This window comes from Felis catus, chromosome E3 (genome assembly GCF_018350175.1).
Source record: "Felis catus isolate Fca126 chromosome E3, F.catus_Fca126_mat1.0, whole genome shotgun sequence".
Taxonomy (NCBI): Eukaryota; Metazoa; Chordata; class Mammalia; order Carnivora; family Felidae; genus Felis; species Felis catus.
In genome coordinates, this window is record NC_058383.1 from 35999866 (window position 1) to 36020832 (window position 20967).

The 20967-nt window shown below is 39.8% G+C and overlaps 1 protein-coding gene across 5 annotated transcripts in view; it reads right to left on the minus strand.

Moving 5' to 3' along the window:
- RBFOX1 (RNA binding fox-1 homolog 1) overlaps positions 1-20967 on the minus strand; it is a 2060838-nt gene that overhangs the window by 1238276 nt on the left and 801595 nt on the right. The window lies entirely within an intron of this gene.

The following is a 20967-nucleotide window of genomic DNA, read 5'->3' on the forward strand; positions in this document are numbered from 1 at the left end:
CCATGTGTTAAGCACTGCTCTAAGAACCGAACATAAAGCATGAAACATGATGAGCATGGCCCTAATCTTCACAATAAGATTATTGGTCCCCATTCCAGTAAGAAGTGAGATACTAAACAAGCAAATAAAAGAAATAATTACAGACTGTGATAAGTGTTAGGTAGGAGATGGACAGGATGCTCTCATGAACAATAACAGGACAGAACAGGACTACTTGGGAAATTAATGTGACCTATCTATATAAACAATTAATACATGGGATAAAACTAAATCCAACATTAAAAAAGGACATACAATCATACAACACAGATTTACTGCCTAATTAGCATGTCTCCAAAACAGATAAAATACGAAAGCCTATTATGTAATATTCCATACACTTAATATGTTTATCTAAAAAGATTCTGACCACGGTTCTGAAGACTGTAACATAATCACAACTTCCTTTTTCCTTTGAGTTATCTACACTTACATTTTTCTTCACTGAGTGTGAAAAGCTACTCATTTAATGAGAAGTGATGTTTTAGAGGCAAAATAATTTTTTAAATCCATTCATATTCATCCTCTCCAATAATACAAGACTTACTATATGCAAAATTAAAATACACTATACAATTATAATAATCAAAAGTGTGGAGCACCAACACCAACACATGAATTAATGGGAAAGAATATATAGAAACCAATTCTAGTACAAAGGGTAATTTAGGATATAATACAAGTTGTTGTTAGTGGGAAAAGGGGAGAGAGTAAGAATGATTTAGTGAATAGTGCTAAGAAAAATATTTAAAATAGTTGGTGGAAATTATTATATTGTATATTATATTGTTCCTTCTATATTTCATAGTGTCAACTACCCTCATCTATTACCTGGCAAGAAAAATAAGTGCTTTCTTCTATTTCTTGATAATATTTTCTAAGCCAATTATGTCTCCTTAATGAACTGTTTGTGACTCAAAAGCATGTTTTTATTTATATGTCCCTCACATTATTATAGTAAATCATATAGTATCCTCATGATGAGTGTGCAGTGGGAAAAAGTATGGACTTTAGGATTATATGCACCAGACGTGAGTCCCACGTCTGCTATCTCAAGCACATTTGAACACATCAGTTAATCTTTTTTCAGTCTTAACACCACCATGTGTAAAGGAAAGCAAAGGTGTTACTAATTCCTATTCCACAGGGTAGTTTTGAGATTCCAATGAGTTGAGATGTGTGACAAAATTCTGTGAGAAGTAAAACCCTGCATAAGTAGCAACAGTCTTTATTATTATTATTATTATTATTATTATTATTATTATTATTACAGTAAGTGTTCAATAAATGTTTGTTGATCGGAAGATAGTACTTTTACAATGCCTGAAGCCTGACTAAAAGAATCTTATGGATGTAGGTGTGTGAACACACTGGGATAAGAGTGCTGAGATAGCATGGCCCTTGTTGCAGTGGATACAAACAGGGCACTCTGCATATTCTATTTTTGCCCTCTAAGCCAGAAGGATATAACACCTCTCCACTAAAAGTTGCACAACGCAGGCTCTCTGAGTGTTTCAATCTACCTGTCTGGTATTCCCTCCTGCTCTACATAGCTGGCTGCTTCTCATCATTTGTCAATTAATTTCAATGCCACCTTCTCAAATAGGCATTCTCCAAACATCCTATCCACCAAATCCAGTTGCCTTCCATCTGTTCACTCCCTTCATGGCACTTATTATTTTTATTAACTTGATAAATGTTTTTTTCAGCTAATCTTTTTATTTTAATATAATTGTAGGTTCACATGCAGTTGTCAGAAATAATACAAAGAGACCCATGTGTCCTTTACCTAGTGTGCCCCTATGGGGAGACTGCAATATCAGAACACCGTACTACAACAATATCAATACAATCAAGATCCAAACACTCCCATCCTCAGGATGCCCCTTTCACAACCATACCTACTTCTCTCCCACTCCTACCCCCTCCTTAATCCCTGGCAACGAACACTCTATTCTCCATTTCTACAACTTTGAAATTCCAAGAAATTTATATAAATGTTATCATACAATACGCAACCTTTTGGGATTCAATTTTTTTATAGTCAGCACAATTCTCTAGAGATTCACTCAGGTTGACACATGTATTAACAGTACTTTCTTATTTTTATCACTGAATAGTATTCCATGGTATGGATGTACTACAGTCGTGTAACCATTCACCCACTGAAACATATCTGCTGTTCCCAGTGTCTTACTGTTTAGAATAAAGCTGCCATAAAATGTGTGTACATGTTTCATGTGAACATAAGTCTTCATTTCTCTTGGATAAATACCCAGGAGGACAAGTGGTAGGTTGTATTATATGGTGGTTGTATGTTTAGTGTTTAAAGAAACTGAAACCCTTTCCCAAAGTGGCTTTACCATTTTACACTCTTTCCACCAATGTATGTGTGCACAATCCAATTGCTCCATATCCTTGCCAGTATTGACGGTTCGCTATTTTTCATTTTAACCATTCTGACAGGTGTGCACTGATGCCACCTTGCAGTTTTAATACGTATTTCCCTGATGGTCAGTGATGTTGAGCATCTTTCCAAGTGCTCACTCCCCATCTGTATATTCTCTTCAGTGAACTATCTCTTTACGTCTTTTGTCCGCCTGCTCACTGGGTTGATTTTTTATTGTTGAGTTTTGAGCATTCTTTATATATACTGGTCTTTTGGAAAAGTTTTCTCCAAGCCGACAGTTTGTCTATTCATCCTCCTAACATCTGTTTTAAAGAGAACAAGATTGCTTTAAAAAAATCTGACGAAGCCCAAATTATCATTGTTTCTTTGATGGATTAGAATTTTGGTGTCAATTCTAAGAACTCTGCCTACCTTAAAATCTCAAAGATTTTATCTTCTTTTTTTTTCCTAAAAGTTTTTTTATATTGAAGTTCAGAAACCATTTTGAATCAGTTTTGTATAAAATGTGAAATTTAGGTTCAGGATGGAATGGTTTCCCAATTGTTCCAGGCAAAGGAATTGAAAGGATATTATTCCTCCATTGAACTGCCTTTTTGTTTTTGTCCAACCAGTTGGGCATATTTCTGTAGATCTATTTCTGGGTTCTATTTTCTGTTGTATGGACCTATGTGTCTATACTTCTGCTAACACCACAGTCTTGATTTCTGTAGTATATAATAAATCATGAAATTGGGTAGATTCATTTCTCCCACTTTACATTTCTTTTTCAAAATTATTTACTTACTTTAATTTACTGCCTTTCCATATACATTCGAGAATAATTTGTCTATATCAACAAAAAGTCTTGCTGGGGTTTTCCTAAGAATTGTATTAAACGTATTTTATCAACTTGGAGAGAATTTTCTTTACTATGTCATTTTCCAATACACAAACATAGTAAGTCTCTCCTTTAAATTTTTAAAAGTTATTTTTGTCAGCATTTTATAGCTTTCAGAACACAAATTGTATATATATTTTGTTACATTTTTACCTAAATATCTTTTTTGAGTCATTAGAAATGACACTGTGCTTTTAATTTCCATGTCATATTTTTCAGATAGGTTTTTTTTGTCATGAATGGGTATTGAAATTTATCAGTTTTTTTCTACATTGTTTCATATGATCAAGTGATTTTCTTCTTTAGCCTAATAAGGTTGATTACATTGATTTAATTGTGAACACTGACCCAGTCTTATATCCCCCGAATAAAATCCACTTGATAAAAGTATGTAATTCTTTTTATATATTGCTGAATGCTATTTGCAAATCATTTGTTACAGACAAAAAAGTACATTTTTATGCCTATGGTCATGAAGGATATTGGTCTATAGTTTTTGGTTTTTTTTTTTTTTTTTTTTTGTACTGAATTTGTATGCTTTGGGTATCCAGGTAATACTAGCTTCATAAAATGAATTGGAATGTGTTCCTTTCTCTTTTGTTTTCTAGAAGAGATTACATATAATTGGTGTTAATTCTTCCTTAAACATTTGATAAAATCCTCTGATGAAAATCTCTGGGTCTGGAGATAACCTTTTAAAAAAAGTTTTAAATTATTGATTATATTTCCTTATTAGTTACAGAAACATTCAAAATATCTATTTCATATTAAGTGGATTATGGAAGTTTGTGTTTTACAAGGAAGTGGTCCATTTCATGTAAGTTTTCCATTGGATACATGTAGAGTTGTTCACACCATTTCCTTATGACCCTTTTGACACCTGCAAAGTTTCCTGTGACAGTCTCAGTTCCATTTTTGATATTGATAATTTGTGCTTGCACTTTTTCCTTTGTCACTTTTGCTAGAGGTCTGCCAATTTTATTGATCTTTTCAAGGAGGCCACTCTACATTTCACTGATTTTCTCTATTATGTTACTGTTTTCCATTTCATTGCTTTCTGCCCATATGTTTATTACTTCCTTCTTTAGTTGCTTTGGGTTAATTGTGCTGTTCTTTTTGTAGGTTCTGAAAGGGGGAGCTTAGAGTACTGATTTAAGGCTTTTCCTATTTTTAATATATTCATTTAGTGCTATAAATTTCCCTCTGAGCACTACTGTGCCTGTGTCACGCAAGTTTTCAGATTTTCTTTTCATTTTCATCTCGTTCAGTGTAATTATTTCTTTCCCTGGAGACTTCCTCTTTAGCCCACAAATTTTTCGGAAGTATGTTGTTGGGTTTCCAGGTGTTTGGAGATTTTCCTATTACATTCCTGTAACTGATTTCTAGTTTGATTCCACTGTGGTCAGAGAACACACTCTGAATGATTTCAATTATTTTAAACCTGTTGAAGTTTGTTTCATTGTCCAGAATATGGCCTGTCTTATTATATGTCCAACGGACACTTCAGAACATGTATTATGCATTTGGTGGGTGGAATGTTCTATAATGTTGGGTAGACACGTTGATTAATGGTAGTTGGTTGAGTTCTTGTTTATCCTTGTTTATTTTCAGTCTAAGTTTTTCTATTAATTGGTAGTAGACTGGTGTTTAAAGTCCCCAACTCTAACTGTGGATTTTCCTATCTCTCCTTTTAGTTCTGTAATTTTCTTTTCTCGCATGTTTTGCAGCTCTCCAGTTTAATGCATGCACATTTAAGATTGCTATGTTCCCTGATGGGCATTGAGGAGGGCACCTGTTGGGATGAGCATGGGGTGTTGTATGGAAACCAATTTGACAATAAATTTAATATTTAAAAAAAAAGACTGCTATGTTCCCTGTTGGACTGACACTTTTATATTCATTATACCCATTATATTCTGCCTCTCTCTGTCTCTGGTAATTTGCTTTGCTCTTACATCTACTTTATCGGATGCTAATATAGCTACTCCTACTTTATTTTGATTGGTGTTTACCTGATACCTCTTTTTTCATCCTTTTACTTTCCATGTACCCATATAATTAAATTTGAAAGCAACTTCTTATAGACAGCATATAGTTGGGTCATGTACTTTCACAATCTCTCATTTAATTGGTGTAAGTAGACTATTTGTATTAAATACAATTACTATTATATTAATGCTTAATTCTTTGCCATTTTTTTCTCTGTTATCTCTCTTTTTTGTTTTCTTTTTCCTTCCTCTTTCTGAGTCATCTGAATACTTTTTATTAATAAATGTTAGTTTGTCTATAGTGTTTTTGAGCAAATTTCTTCTCACAGGTTATTTTAGTAGTTGCTCTGGGTATTATGTTATGCACACACACAACTGACCATGCTCTACCTCCTGCAATCATTTTAGCAGATTGACTGAAGCACAGAAATCTTACCTCCCTTTTACCCTCTGCCATTCATGATATAACTGTCTTAAATATTTCTACTGCATGTTAGTTGATTCACATTAGACTATGTTACAACTTTTGCTTCAACCATAAAGTATAATTTCAAAAACAGCAGATTTTATGGCATTTATCCCTATTTTTGTCTTCTTCCCTCCTGATGTTCTACGAGTCCTTCTTTCACCACCTCCTTTCTCTTTAGAGTACTTTCTTTGGCCATTCTTTTAAGGTAGGTCTGCTAGCAAGTAATCACTTTAGTTTTTCTTCATCTGAGAATGCCTTTATTTCTCCTTCATTTCTGAAGGATATTTGCACTAGAAATAGAATTCTGAGTTAACAAGTATTTTCTTTCAGCACTTGAAAAATGTCACGCCATTTTCTCTTTGCTTCCACGGCCTCTGATGAGAAATCTGCTGTCCTTCAAATTGCTTTTCCCCTCTGGGTAGTTTCCTTTTCCTCTCAGCTTTCAAGAATTTTTCTTCTTTTTTTTTTTTTTTTTTTGGCTTTCATTTTTCAGAAGTTTGACTCTGATGTGTCTCAGTGTAGATTTCTTTGGATTTACCCTGTTTGGAAATTACTCAGCTGTTTGAATCTGTATGTTTATGCCTAAAGATTTTATTTGTACTTACCAGGAGGAATAGGGAAAAGTGTGCCTACTTCTTACCAGAAGCAGAAGTCTACTGCTATTTTTAATTATTTATTTTCTCCTTGTTCACTGTGTGTTTCTTTAATGAACTATATAAGATCCATTAGGACAAGTACCTAGCTCTTTAATTTCCTACTGTATCCCCAAGGCCTAGCACAATGCCTGGCATATAATAGATGTTCAAGGCATATTTTGAATGACTGAATTAGCAAACTGAATTCTGGTGGGTTTCACTACAGCAAACCCCTTGAGAAGGTGGTTTATACAGCAGACGCAGGAACATCTCTTCTCTGCCATTCTAACTCAGCAAGTCCATGGTGGGTTGTGTAAATCTGCATTTTTAAGCACACTCTGCAGGTGATATATAGGTATGATGGACCTGCCTAAAAGAATCGTCACAAGCTATGCTCCCCATCAAGAAGATCAGGGTCTGAACACCGTCCTGGGAAGTCACAACAAGGGTGGTAGGTACAGGGGTCTTTACAGGTGTTCTGCTCCACTGGACCTCCTCCAAAACTGTGAGCAGTAAAATGAGCTCCCCTATAAACAAATATAAATCTAGGGACACAGATTTAAAATGGAAACATTTGAACAAATACAAGGGGAAACTGTCACAGAAAACGTAACATTCTGCTACAGAGGAGGTAGCTAGAAAAAGCATGGTCTGCCCTCAGCTCATGCATTTTAAAACACTGTGCTGAGGGTTTGTGTTTACCCAGAGCAAGGCCGTTAATACATTCAGCCCAAGAGTGAAGCAATTTTAATATTAATAGGCTCTTTATGAGAATTTAATAACAAAGTCATAGCTTCCTTGTGTTTCAAGACACAGGGGTTAATTACTTCAAACGGGTTGGCAGGGAAAAGGTCAAATTTTAATGCTGACCTTAACAGTTTGGGATAAATATAAAAAAGGTAATGGCCCATTTAAAGCTATCATGCTCAGTACTCTTTGCAAGCTGAGAAACTGTCATGGGTCCAACTTGTTGATGCCAACTATGGATGCTCAGAGAAGTCACACACCTGGTTATTACACCTGGTAAGTCTGAGTCACTTTTAACTGAATTCAGTCTGCTCTTGGATGAGAAGAGCAGAACACTTTTTGTTTTGTTTTGTTTTGATTTGATTTGATTTGAAGAATGGGTCTAGTATCTGTAGAACTAAAGCAGCACCATGGTCAGGGTTTTCCAGCATTCCACCAGTGGCTTCTGGCAAATTCAAGGTGAAAAGTGAAATCTATCATTTGACGCTGTGACTCCTCTGCTATAGAGAAGACGGTTGCTGGATTTAATGAAAAAAAATCCAAGTAGGTTGCTACTGGATATTTTGTTGATCTTTTCCTCTCAGACTATGGAGAAAGAGAGATGAGGCCATGACTGAGCCCCTTGAGTCTCATAAGGAAGAGCAGAGCAGGAACATACAGGTGATAGTAGGACTTGCGGGCTTATCAGGAGATATGCAATCATGATGGGGGGCAATAAATCACCCCCCCCCAAAAAAAAGAGAGAGAGTTCAACGTGCTGGCCTGGGAAACATGACCCTACACTGACAAGTATGAATTGTGAATTTAAATAAATGTAGTTGATAGGTTGTTTCTGTTTTGTTTTATTTGCTGCCCATATACTCCAAATATACTTCTTTTTATCTTTGCCCCAGATTTTCTCCCATTGTTTAGTTATGTGACCAGAATCCTGGTCAGGGTTTGCCATGAGCAGTTAATCTCATGTGAGTGTCCACTTTTTTTTTTTTAATTTTTAAGAATGTTTATTTATTTTTGACATAGAGAGAGACAAAGCATGAGCAGGGGAGGGGCAGAGAGAGGGAGGGAGACATAGAATCTGAAGCAGGCGCCAGGCTCTGAGCTGTCAGCACAGAGCCCAACAAGGGGCTCGAACTCACGGACCATGAGATCATGACCTGAGCCGAAGTCAAACGCTCAACCAACTGAGCCACCCAGGTGCCCCTGTGAGTGTCCACATTCTCCAAGATGGCATGGGACTCTTCTCACATCACCATGTTTATGGGGACACAGCCACTCTGCACTAGAATCTATCCCACCAAAAATGTTCACGATGGTGGTGGAGAAATGGATGTCTTTACACTAATCTTGTTTACTTTCACTCATCAGGTGCTTATTGACTACCCATCAAAGGCCAGCAAAGGGTGAGAGATGAATCAAACAAGTTCCCTTCCTGCACAGAAATCATAGTCTGACGAGGGGAAAAGACAGGAAAGTAATTATAACATCATATGCTGATGGCTAAGAGGGAATATTATGGGAATGCAAGAAAAAAGCAACAGCCAGATTTTAGAAAGTTTGAGGAGCTTCTGCAAAGATACGCCCTCTGAGATAAAAGTCAGTATCACCCAAGATAGGCTAGATATGCTGTTGGAAAAAATGACCTCAGAATCTCAGAAGCTTACAGCAACCAAGGCTTATTTCTTACTCAGGCCATGTGTCATCGGTGGTTCATCTATGGCTTTGCTCTATGTCATCTTCTCTCCAGGGCCCAAGCTGACGGAGAAGTGATTGTCTTATCTCTTGGCAGAGGGAAAAGAGACCGGGGTGAATCACGTGCTGGCTTTGCCCAGAGACATATATGACACTTCCCAACATTTCGCAGGCTGGAGCAAGTAAGCCACATGGCCATTCCTGACTTGTCAGAACTGAGGATGCAAAATCCTCCATCAGTGAGAAAGACAAGGGGAAAACCTAGAATATTTTGTAAGGAATAATAAATCAGGCAGGGATCCACAACATGAGTTACAGCTCTGTGTGCAAAGAGAAGGTGGTAATGGTGTTCCAAGAATATTCAAAGGCACAAGGGAGAGGAGGAGCAGGATCAGAAAGAATGGGAGAGGGAGACAAGAGAAGCAGAGGGATCTAAAAAATTCCAAGCAGTTAGTTTAATAAAGTTCAAGCAAGTAGTACAAGGGAGGGGGTGGAAAGACCACGTCTCACCCGCCCCCCCAGGCGCACCGAAGCAAACCTGGTGGTTGACACACATACGCACATGAAGAAGTCTTGGGAAGCACTGATGTACAGGAATCTCCAGGTCTTTAAATGAACACCTAAGACTAAATCCTTCCCTTCAAAATAATAAATATTTTGAACTATTTAAAATGTGAAGACGAATGGGGACATAAGGACAAGAGGATAACCGGACAAACATGTATGTGCAAATGACATAATGGTCATGTTAGGGTTTCCTGGTGCCTGACACCTAGACCAAGGTCTAAAGTACTTCCTTCCAGTATGTTTGTTGAATGACTCAGAGAAAGAAACTGAAGGAAGGGCATCTTTGGGCCATTAATCCATAATTCACTTGTAATCTATGAGACAGAATGATATAAAGGAAGGGTAAGACAAGGTAGGATGTTATGTACTGATTCCCATCCATGGATTCACGTTCAGTCAAGCTGGTCCCCCCTACACAGGGCTGAAAATTCATTTACTCAATCATCCAACAAATACTCATTGAATATTTACTACATGGTAAAGAGTCTGCTAGATGCTAGGGACACAATAGTAATCAAGGAAAATAAGGTCCCTGAGGGAGACAGATTGGACAAGTAAACGAACCAAATAACTAAAAGTTTTGGTGCCAAGTTAAGAATGAAAAAACAATATATGAATGTTCTGTTACAGAAGAGAATGCCTGGTACTTAGAGGTCAGGAAGGCATCTATCTAGTGATCCAAATAACTCAAGAGGTTGAAAAGGAAGAGTACCCCAGATGTGCACAGGTCCTGTGGAGGAACAGAGAATGGCATATCTGAGGACCTCAGAGAAGGGCTGTGTGGCTGAAGAGATCTGAGTAAGGAGGTGACCAGTGGGGGGACATGATTCTATAGGCCTGAATGCCATCTGATCACTCTGGGATTTCCAAAACATCAGGAGGGTTTGAATTTCATCTTAAGATTATTTGACAGTTTTACAACCAGAGAAGTACGATCCAGTGACCATTTAAGGACAACTACCACTTTAATGGCATTACAGCTTACTGCCCACATAGTGTGACTTTTGTTGGCACAAAGTCAGGCTAATGCCATGCAGAAGACATAGTGTGGCACGGAAAGGATCACCCATTTCTTTGGACCTCAAGACTTTCTCCCTTAAGAATAGAAAGGTGCAAAGCAGACATTCGAAGAGTAATCCACATGGAGCATCCAAAACAACACTGAAAAGCCAACCAAATTTTTTTTTACAAGAAGGAGACCAGAAAGCAACGTGTGGGCAGTTGCAGACGCAGGGTAACTGTAGGTTTCAAGGCTGTCTAAGAGTACAATTATTGAGCTCCCAATGCAAATTCACCACCAGCCAGAAATAAGGTCAGAAATAGCCCAGACAATTGCCCTGCTGAAAATTCTGTTCTTTAAACTTCAGCCCCACTTGCAAGTAAAGTGCTGGCTCACACCATGGATCAAGCAGATTTAATTCCTATTAATCCTGTAACAGTAGGTGCTGTTGGTAGCGATCACTGTTGCCAATCTTCCCAGTTCCAATTTTCTCCTCTGGAATGGCATTTGGGGATGAAAGTATCTAGTTCGCAGATGGAATGGCGCTTTCAATGTGAAGACATGAAGATCTTTACCAAACCATAGCAGGGAGCTTTGTGGGGGATAATGACAAATTTACAAACAAAAAGAAAATCCCCCAAATTACAAAAACAAGTGGAGTGACAAGCATGCCAAGTAGGAAGCAAGTAGACACTAGCAGAAGATCCAAGCTCCAATGAAGCAGAGAGGGAGGAAGGGAGGGAGGGAGGGGGGGGAGAGAGAAACTAGTTCTTGTTGAATTAGGCACAAGATATGCCACATCTATCAGACTGAAATACAGATTTGGGGGGAAAAAACTTGAGGGAAATGGTTTTATAACTGGAGGCTGTACTGTTCAATCCAAATCAGGCAATTCCAGAAACGTATCTCTAAATGAGTTTATTTTTCCCCAACCAACTGAATGGCCTTCATCAAAGCCTCTCTCTCAGTATCTTTGCCTAAAAACATAAACATCCGTCCCCCTACCGTTCTGAACTGGAATAAGTTTCAGGATGCACACTCTCCAGTGGGATTGTTTCAGGAATAAATGGTGTGACCAAGAACTTCATACAAATGGATTTCAAATAAAATCCCCAAAGGAGTGGAAAGTCTGTCTCTCTAATGTTGAGCAAAACCCTAGGGCACCCTCTTTGGGTGGGGCATTGCGCTCCCCTCCGACCCCTGGCACACTGGTACACTGACCACCCCTCTTCTCTCGAACACACCAAGCTTTCTTCATTCCAAGCTTTGGCATGTGTCAGTTCCCTCTACTGCAATTCTCTCCTTGGATCTTTGGGTGACTTTCTCTCGTCCTTCAGGCTGTAAGTCAGCTGTGCTCCCCTCAAAGTTGCCTTCCTAGTCTACCTGGCATCTAAACAGGCTCACTCCCCAACTCAGTGCCTCTTTGCAACTCCATTCCATTTATGTCCTTAATGGTGCTAACCTCAATATGCAATGTTCATGAGGACAAGGAGCCAGCCTGTCTTGTAGGCCACTGTAACCCTGGTGCTTAAAACAGTGAGTGCTTTCTTGCATGAAAGAATACTCAAGACAAAAAATAAACTAAAAATGAGTGGGACATGATTCCTGTTTGCAAAGACATAATTAGGCTTCCTATTCTCTCTACCAAAATGAGAAATAATAAAGAAATCACAGCCTTTGGACCTTTGTTCTGATTCTTCCAGAACCTATGATAAAACAGACCTAATAATGAGATGAAAATAAACATGAGCACACATTATTGGAAAAGTTGTGTAATCCAGTTGACAGTAAAATAACCACAAATATTTTCAGCCAATTCTCATGGGATATTGCTGCAGCAAACACAGCCTCCATCAATATGGCTAAAGAGCATTAATGTTCTTCCCAAATTCCCCTATATCTTAAGAAGCAGCTTAATGCCCCAGCAGGGCATATGGTTACCCATAATAAAAACTACTTTAACCAGCTTCCTTTGATTAGGTAGAGTCATGTGGCTAAGTTCTGGCTAATAAACATAAGTGACATTGGTGTGGGCAACTTCCAGAAAGTGCTCACTGAAAACAGGAAATTTGATATAATTTCCCCAATTCTCCTTGGTGCATGTTGGAACGAGGATGTGATGGTGGAAAATCACATCACTGTCTTTCATCAGAAGGTGGAGGCCAGGTGTTGAAGACAGTGCAACATCTCAATAGAAGGAAGATGCGGGAGTCTCCACATCCATCTGCCCTGTCCTTCTTTATGTTTCATTTCGTGCAAGAGAAAAGTAAAATTCTATTTAAAACCATTGCTTTCTGTCACTTACAACCTAACTTAAACCACACTGGTCCAACAGGCCAAGAAAGCAAATTAGCGCACCCAGTTTTACAGATGAAATCGGCGAAGCTTGGTGGAACTGCCAACAATCAGAGACCTGATCCCAGGAGGAGGATGATCCAGCAAACGACTCACCTGCCCGTCTCTGTCAGCGCCACGGTCAGCAGGACTCTCACTCTGCACACGTGAGCCACTGAGACTACCACACTCTTCATCTGACATCTGGGAGAGGCTACAACAGCGAATTGTCAGAAAGCAGCTTTTGCTTTGACCTCCCATTTTGGTAGCAGATAGAGCAAAAGCAACACTGCTCAAGAGAGAAAACCTGAAAGATGGGAAAAGCACCAGGACCTGGAGACATCAGTTTTGGTAGAACACCAGCCATGGGAATATGCCAGTGCTTGCCGGCCTTTTGGAAGGAAAGTGGTGGCTGCCAATTTCTCTCTCATCTACCGGGAATATGAAAAACACTCCTCCCGGGTGTCTGTTCACAAGCCTATGCAAAAATGGCCTTGATCTGTGAGCTTTGTTTTTTTTTTTTTAAGTTCTGTTGTACATTCCAGATAACATCTACCTCTAGTGCAGGGTCTTGACACATCGCAAGATGATGATAGCATTCTCAGAAAAGCATGTTTTTCATAATTCTAATATATCCACAGATACATATCTTGTTCTTGTCCCAGGACAAGACAATTAACATCCCTCCTCTGTTACACAATATCATCTTCATTTTCCTGAAAGATGCATGCTTTCTCAATACAGGTATTTGAAAGTTTCTCTTTCTGTGGTTTTTCATTAACATCTATAAATAGATTTCTCCCTGCCATTGTGGCTCCACTCCATGTCACTCTACAACATGTCATTCCACTCTACCCTCTCCCATTCCATTTTAATTCCACCACACTCTACTTCCCTCCACACTTCATGCTCAGTTTGGATTGGAGCTGTGGGACTTGGTAAGTCCTTCAACTTCTATGAAGCTATGTATCTACCCAATACTCACACGATAACCATGAGGAGACGAACCATTTACCCTTTGTCCAGTATCTGGATCAGCACCTTGCATATATCAAACCCTTAATCCCCACAAAGCCCCAACAGGTGCATGCTTCAGCATCCTCACTATGCAGATGGGGAAACTGATACAGACACACAGTGATTAAGCGATATGCACCCAGTCACAAGACTGAGGGGTATGTGATATGAACCCAGAAGTTAGGGCTCCAAAAATTTCTCTGGCATAAAAGCAAAAAGGGTCCTCAGGCTGCCTGCAAGACGTCCTGTCTGGGAGTCTTTCCAGACAGAATTCATCAAACCTACACAGATCTGCAGGGAGGGAACAGAAGCCAGGGTCTTCATATATCCGAGGATTTAAAATATCTAAAAACCTAGTGACAACATATTAGGGTCAACCACGTGTCACTTAGAATCAGATGGAGGAGTTCGGTCATGAAACTTCTCTGTACTCAGCCGAGAGAGGCAGGTAGAAAGTAATCTGGGGCATCCATAAACCAAAATCGCCCCTGTCCAGCAGTGACAAAGAAAAGTATGTTTAATCCTGTGGCAATCTATCAGCTGTCATGGCGTACAGGCGGCATATAAAGTGCAGCATTATTTTCAATGGGAGAACTTTCTCCCAGCTCAACAGATTTTATACAGGCAATGGGTATCTAGGATCAAAAGCCTGCAGATTTATGGTGGTGGCTGTTTACCAGAATTGAAAATCTCAAATTCCATTTCTCACAAAGATAAAGGAATATTTAAACAAGACCATGCACAGAGATTTGAAAGGGGAGAAATTGACTTATTTTTATCAGATATTTCTAAATCACCAATTTCACTTGTACTTTTGTCTCTGTGCGCCCCCAGATATTCTGAAAGGGAACACATGGAGGTGAATCAAGAAGGCACAGTGACTTCACAGAAGAGAGGAAGAAGAAAGAGCTCTTACCTAGCTCTTGCACAAGCTTACTTAAGAAAGTAGAATGGAGGGGCGCCTGGGTGGCGCAGTCGGTTAAGCGTCCGACTTCAGCCAGGTCACGATCTCGCGGTCTGGGAGTTCGAGCCCCACGTCAGGCTCTGGGCTGATGGCTCAGAGCCTGGAGCCTGTTTCCGATTCTGTGTCTCCCTCTCTCTCTGCCCCTCCCCCGTTCGTGCTCTGTCTCTCTCTGTCCCAAAAATAAATAAACGTTGAAAAAAAAAAAAAAAGAAAGTAGAATGGAGACACGTGGATGTGTCTATATTCATTTATCAAGAAAGTGCCATGCGTCACTCGTTTGGGATATGAGTGGTGTTGAACTTTTCACTAGATCAGTTACTGGTCTCTGAATGAAGGATAGATAGGAGAGTTGGAAGGATACTCAAAAGACCTGAAGCAAAGCATTTTGCAAAAGAAACGAACAAAAGCAAAGGAATAATGATAGATTTAACTGGATAGCAGGAGATCTGGATAACAAAGTGAATAAACAAACAATGAGTGATCTTCTAAGCTAGGCTTGTATCCAATTTCAGTCAGAGTAATTAATGAAAAATTCATAAATGCACACACTTGGAATGTGCAACTCTAGATTTCCTGTCTGACATAGTAAAATTAAACACCGGATGCCCTGTCAGAAGCAAGTAACAATTTTGATTTAGAAAGTGAGCATACGCAAAGTCTGTATTTCAGTATTCCATATTGTTCACCTAATGTTTTAAAAGGACTCGGAATCTTGTTGATTCACTCAGTTCTTCTTTTTCTATAAACATGTTTAAAATTCACCTCGCTTAGTTAAAAAGTGGAATGCACACAACAGAGTAGGGAAAGATAAGACTGAAAAACAGAGGGTTTGGACCATGGAAGGCATTCAGTGCCATACTAAGTGGCTTAGGGTTGATCTGATAAGCAATGGGGAGCCATTGAAAATTTTTGAAAAGAGAACGTGATACGAGTAGAGATGACTGAGGAAGATTTATTTGGAAATGGGATACAAAATTAATCGGGGATATATGCATGTGCACACACACATACACACACACACACACACACACACACACACACAGTCAGAAACACATGCACTCTTACAAGAAATTGTTGCTTGAGACAGATAATGAAATTTGAGTAAATGATATAGTCCTACATGGGGTCAAGGTGAATGACAGCGTGTCTGTGCTCACACTAAAACTTCAAGTATAATCGCTTCTGAGACTATTTTCGTTGATTATGCCACACAAACAAGAGCATGGTTGCTCCAGCAATTTTCTTTCTAGATTTCTTTAATGGCCAGCTGGCTGTGCAGACTGAGTGAACCTAGACAAAAATGTACAATTCTAAGGAGTTTTACAAATAAATAAAATGTTACAAAAGATGCCAGGATAAGGACAGCGTGAATCTTATCCAGAAACTCAACGTCAAATATTGCTAACATTGTCTTTTAATTTGGATGGTGAAAAGGGATTTGGCCAACATTTCTGCGGAGAGTGAATTTACGGTCCCCTTAACTGTATACCGTCTTAATAAAATCAGAAAAATAAAATACATCAAAAAACAACTTGTGTACTTCCTTCTAAATACCCCAAACCCCATGCCTCTTTCTTCTACAAATATTAGATACTCATGGTAATCCTGCTGGCAGTAGAGGTGCTGGGGTTATGTATTGGGGTGCACATTCCCTCATCATTGCTGCCTCCAACTTTGGCTATAGCCTTCTAAGAATTTCATACGCCTTCTTCTTTCCATCCCACACACTGCTGTTAGCAATACCTTCATAAGAGTTTCTCATCCAAAGGTGGTTTTCTCCCGCAGGTAACATCTGGGGACATTTTTGGTTGTCATAATAGAGAGGGAGTATGCTCCTGGCATCTAGTGAGTAGAGGACAAGGATGTTGCTAAGCCTCGTGAAATGCAGAAGACAGTGTTTCACGACAAAGAATTGTCCAGGTGAAAATGTTACTAGTGCCACGGCCGAGAACTCCTGCCCTAAACACATGAAGATTACAATGGCTTACATACTTTGCAAAATTCACAACAGCAACTGGTGTAAAGTCCAAAGCCTGAGTCTGGCTTTCAGGGTCCACATAATCTGGTCTCACCACCTTCTGTGATTCACTCTCGTGTCTCACTGCTCCCACCTGAACTCCATGCTCTCAAATGCCTAGGGATTTCAGTCCACCTGAAATGAGGGATACCGGCCTCCCCCTGCCTCAGCCCTTTGACTCAGCCCTTGCCCCTTACTGGACAATACTTTCTACCTGGATGCCATTTCTATCCATCCTTCCAGGATGACCTTCTCTGTGGACCTCGGCAGTCACCATGATCACTAACTTTCCAGGACACTGAATGGCACATGCTTCTCCTACTGGCTACCCCTCTGTACCCATGAGTCTGAGGAACCACCCTCCTTGGTCTTACAGTCAAAATCATTATTTATTCACATGTCCAACACTAGCCTCCCCAGAGCAACAGCTCATAGTGACTTACATCTCTTTCATTCTTCTTGGCCTGCCATTTGCCTTTGTCTCTTGGCTGCACGAACCATAAGCCCTTGTCCCACACCTAGCCCATCCTATCAGGACCTGGGAAAAAGCGGTCCTTAATTAACCTGTAGATGTTGCTACAACTCAAGCGCCAGACTTTTTCTGGGTCTGGGAATGAGTGGTCTGAGGCTCAGCCTTCATTATGTGCCTTTGACAAGTAGAAGCAAGAGTACAAGGGATGATTAAACCAAAACGTATAGATGGGGCAGTACTTCCACACCCTACCCATCGCCCTGACTGGTAAGCAGATTTGTCATTCAGCTTATTTCCCTCCCTAGTCTGCTGATCTGTCAGACAGGTGCCTGGACATAGCTGATGCTGAACTGTGAGAATAGGAGCAAGAGGAGGAATAGGCAGGCTTAGTGAGACAGGACAAACCACGCATGGAATAATAGGTCGTAGGGGAAGGTAGAGGGGCTGATGTGCTGAGGGCTCAGTGGTGGTGGGAGGGGCTGGACACAGCCCATGCAAGGTTGTGACACGGTATAAATCCGAGAGCACAGGGAAGAAAAGAGGACATGAGGAGTGTTGCTGAAGATTACAAATTACATTTGCTATAATATATGTTTTCCCCAGGAGAAATTCGTAAGTTGTTTTAAGTTATTTTAATTGTCAAAGATTATTATGTTTTTCATTGTTCTACTCAACTGACTGGCAATTGGTAAAGAGGCTGGAATTCTATGGACCAAGGGTTTGTAAGCGGTACACAGATATTAAAGAACGTCTTTTCTGTGGAAAAAGAAACTGAAGGTAAGAGAAGTCACTCACCTTGCCCCAAATCATTTGACATTAGAATCAAGCTTCAAACTCAGTCAGGATTAAGACCAAGCCCACATTCAACCGCTTTGGTATTCTGCCTCTCAAAATAAAGGGTTTAACTTCACATCAGTTCTTAATTACTAAAAAAGCTCTTATTTCCAACAACGGAGTTGTATAGTCCCTTTAACTGACAACCTCCATGATATTATTAAAGACAACCATTTGTGCAGGTCATATACACAGATAAAAGTTCTCTGTAAATACATGTTTTCAGTTCCTATGCATCCATATTCTCTGAGTCATAAGCTGTATAGGTAGGGGACATACAATAGATTTGCTTACAGAGTAGATATTCAATAAATGCTATTAATGATGATGCATATACATGGACAGGATCATGAGCTTCCATCCCGCAAAGCCACCTAAAATTCTCCCTGAATTCCTTTTATCCCAAATTTCTCTTTCCATTATGTTGCACAGGCCTATATCCGAGAGAGCTGGAGTCCCCTGGTGTATGTTGGTCACGGAACCTTTGTTCCCTTGTTCTTTATGAGAATTTTGTCCTACTCCAAGTTGAAGAGAAACATAACCCATTTGTATTCTCTGCACCACTCTTTGGGTTTTATTCCAATTGCTATTGTGACAGGGGCTGCTACAAAGAGGAATACCAATGTAAGCAAGGAGTTAAGTGCACTGCTGCTTAAAATGCAGTGAGCTGGTCAGATGACTCAGAAGAAAGAGAAAGGCAGCACAGTGTTGAATTCTGAATTGAGAGAGATGGACAGACAGATACAGAGATAGACAGAAATGTATGTATATACATAGGTATACCTTTATGTATCTATCTATCCACCCACAAACCAACTGTCTAGCTTTGGCTGGGAGACAACATAGGATATGGTTAAGAGTACAAACTTATGGCTCAGAGACCAGGTTCTGATACAACCTCTGTGTAGGTGACTTTGGAAAATTCATCTCAGCTTTCCCATATGAACCAGAGGTATGGTAGTATGGTACCTGTCTCAGAGGTGTGCTGTGACTTCCCCAGGAGTCGGTACACGGAGGCTATGGAGCCCACCTCACCTTCCAAAGGTGGTGGTACACCAGCAATACACATGGTCACTTTGGGAGGTGCTAAAAGAATGTTAATTATGAGGGATGGCAGAATGTAAATCAGATTGCTTTCAGTCATCTTTTTGTTGAAGCCCCTAATGTTGATCTCTAGGAGCACAGGATTTGGAGGTACAAGAGACTTGAGTTCACATCCCATCTTTGCCATTTATTAGAGGGATATGTGTATGTAATAGAGAGGGTGGGGTGGGACAGAGGGAGAAGGAATGGCTATGTCCCTTCAACAGGCAGAAAGTCAGTACTGTTGTCTGTAAGAGGGGATAGTAAGAGTACCTACCTCATAGGGCTATTGGGAGAAATGCATTATACAATATATGAATGTAAGTCTAGCATATTATTTGTCACATGATAAGCACATAAACTGCTGTTCTTGAACAATCCATTCTATTATTAACTGTCTTGATGGGCTGGGCCTCCACTCCCCGTTCACACCCATCTGAAAGTCACTGTTATCAGGAACTATTTGCTAATTCCCTATGCAGAATTTAAATCTTCCAGACAATCTCTTCTGCTGCTCCATGCTAATTATGTACTTATCTTATCTGAATATCAGTTGCAAATTTACAAAGCCAATGTTGTCCTTCTGGCTCCTGGCTATACACAGTCACAAATAGTTTACAAAACCACAACAGCAGCAACAACAACAACAACAAAACGTGGCAGGGAGACAACAACAAAGCAAGAGCACACTATGATATCCTGCTCTTCTGACTAACTGAGGCTCCTAGAATTTCTTCAAGTCCACTTCTCTACACAATTACAGAACTGAACATCACATCCCCAACACTTACCCTGCCATGATATCACTGCAAAATCATACTTTAATAAAAATCTGGAAGATGGTTTCTCTGTTAAAGTGTCAAGTGTCCTAAACCCACCAATAATAAATGTCTGGTTTTTTGGTTCCCAGTAGCTAGAACTAAAAGAAAGCAAGGACTTTAGAGACAGAAAAATGAGTTCAATTTCTGACAGACCACACATTGGCTGTGTGACCTTGGGCAAGGAACCTAACCATTCTGAAATCCCTATAACAACAGTAGGATAGCAGTACCTACATTACAGGCAAGTCTTCCACCTGCTTCAATACGAAGGCTATCGCTCAGATCTGGGTCCATGTGACTCTCATTCCCTGGGATTGGAGTTATTGCTTTTTGGGTTGCTTTGCAAATAAATGAGTTACTACATGCCATCACTTAGAACAGCACTTGGACACAGTAATTGCTACATAAATGGCTATTAGTATTATTAGTATTACTATAGTATTGTTGTGAGGATTGAATGTGATCATCCTGAAAAAGGGCTGAGCACAATGGCTGGAACATGGGAAGCTCTCATTAAGTGACAGCCAGAGTCACTGATGCTTGTAAACTACACCAGCCCCACTGTGAATGAAAACTAGCAGGAAGAGATCATCTCACACTTCCCACACCATAGCAAATGCCACAGGGACATCAAATTGGGTGTGAAAACACGAAACCAGGTATAGTTCAATTATCTGCACTAATGGAAGGGTTTGGAAGCAAGGACAATCAACCAGGGTGGATAATCCAAAACCACATTTGCTTGGCCATGAAATGTACTGTTGATTCACATTCAAATATACTATGTCTGCCATTCTGGGGATTAATTTCAACAAAATAATGAATCCACACAAGACAGGCCTGATTCAAGCTGGGAAGTGCCCTGGTTCTTTGGTCTGTTTCCTGCTCATCTCCTCCCTGCAACATACTCCATGCTGAGAACAGCCAGCAGGCTTCCCCGAGTGGTGCAGAGAACCAATCTAAACAGGGTTGACCCCTCTCAAATCTTCCCAGAGCATGAAAGA